The following is a 1,737-nucleotide window of genomic DNA, read 5'->3' as shown; positions in this document are numbered from 1 at the left end:
TTGTATAATGGAGAACAAACAGCATTGTGAAGGATAATGCAGCTTTGAAGTACCAGTCTTCACTTATTTATAGTAAAATACCCATTTTCAGGGTGACAAAGCAGCCATTCTTGCTGAGAACAGCCTGTGATGTTTTAAATAGCGCATTATAATCCTCCTGTTAAGACGATGCAGATTTCTAATTGGAAGCACTTACATCTGTGCATTAAGAGATCTGAAATAACTTTCTTCAAAGAACATCATTTGTGCTGCTCTGTCTCGAGGCGCCTCTGAATCTAAAGTAGCCTTTTGGGGGGGAAAAAAAAGAAAACTACTTTGCCACGCTTGCAGTGTAGAATTCTAACTACACCAGCCAGCAATCACTATCTAGTGGAGCCTTTTCTGAACCCTGCTGTCCTCTGTGCACTACAGTTAATTTGAACTTCATGTGTTCAGAATATTGTATTAGCAGATTGAGGAGCAAATGGAAAATGTTAACCAACATGAGCCCTTTAACAGGGGACTGTACAACAGCTGCAGTTTCAGTAATGGGGTCCTAATGAATTGTAAATGGCCCTCATTTTTCTACAGGGAAGGAGACTTGGAGCTTATGTTAAGCAGCACTTTGATATCAGTTTTTAATTAGGTGATAATATCATACAGGATAGTTTTGGAGGATAGCAGTCTCCAACTGCTTGATAAATGCCAAGACAAAACTAAATGTTTAACCTTCACCTTGACATTTAAGTTTTGGAACAGGAGACATTTATCCCCTGGCAACTTTCCATTCTACTGACTTCTTTTTATCTCTTGTATCAAATGATGAAAAATAAATAAATAACCAAGACTAGTGGGGCTCTGGAGTGACTGATGCCAGGCTGCTGTTGAAAAGCTGCATTCTGCCTAGTACAGATGATGCTTGTTCTCTTCCGATTTTCCCCAAACCAGCTTGCTCCTAGAAATATATAGGATATTTCGTTTATCTGAACACACTTCTCTCAAACTGGATTATGTACTTTGACAATCTGTGGCGTTAATAACAAAAAAAAAAAGAGAGAGAATCCCTTTTCATAGCCAAATTTCATGTTACTTACTTGTTTCAGATGTCTTCTGCTAAGAGACTGGGAGACTGAAGTTCAGTTCCCAGTGCTGCCACTGACTGGCTACATACTCCTGGGCAAATCACTTAACCTCCTTGTGCCTCATTTTCCTCATCAGCAGAAATGGAGGCAAGACCCTCCCTTACCTCAGAAGGGCATTGAGGCTGAATTAATTTATATTTTTAAAGCAGTTCAGACTTCAGTCATGTTTTTTAACCAGAGGATACTGAATTTTTGTTTTCTTGTTGTTTTTTTTTTTATTACAGTTCTTGTTTTAAGTCCCATTCTATGAACAAAAGCTGCTTTCTGACTGCATGAGGTTTCATTTGATTGTTTCTTAACTTGTTAAGGGTCAGCTTTGCAAGCAAAATGGCTAGTTGGAGTAAGCTTATTAACCATTTCGTACAGTATTTTTTCTCTATATTTTATCCAAGCTGTGTATGGAAATAGAACACTAATTTTTAATAAAATATTCTATTTGATGTTGCTTCAGTGAATCTTCAGTGGTGTTAGTGATATCTATATCTATATAAATTGGTTCATTTAGCTTTCCCAGAGAACAGAGTGGTTGCTTGTATGCTGGTTGGAGGTGCGATCCTCAGCCAAAGGCACCTGCAGCCTGGACTTGTAATGCTAGTTCTTAATTCCTGTATTGTCA

This window comes from Gavialis gangeticus, unplaced genomic scaffold (genome assembly GCF_001723915.1).
Source record: "Gavialis gangeticus isolate Ggan-Ray unplaced genomic scaffold, GavGan_comp1, whole genome shotgun sequence".
Taxonomy (NCBI): Eukaryota; Metazoa; Chordata; order Crocodylia; family Gavialidae; genus Gavialis; species Gavialis gangeticus.
The sequence above is the reverse complement of the archived record's forward strand: the minus strand, read 5'-3'. Positions refer to the sequence as shown.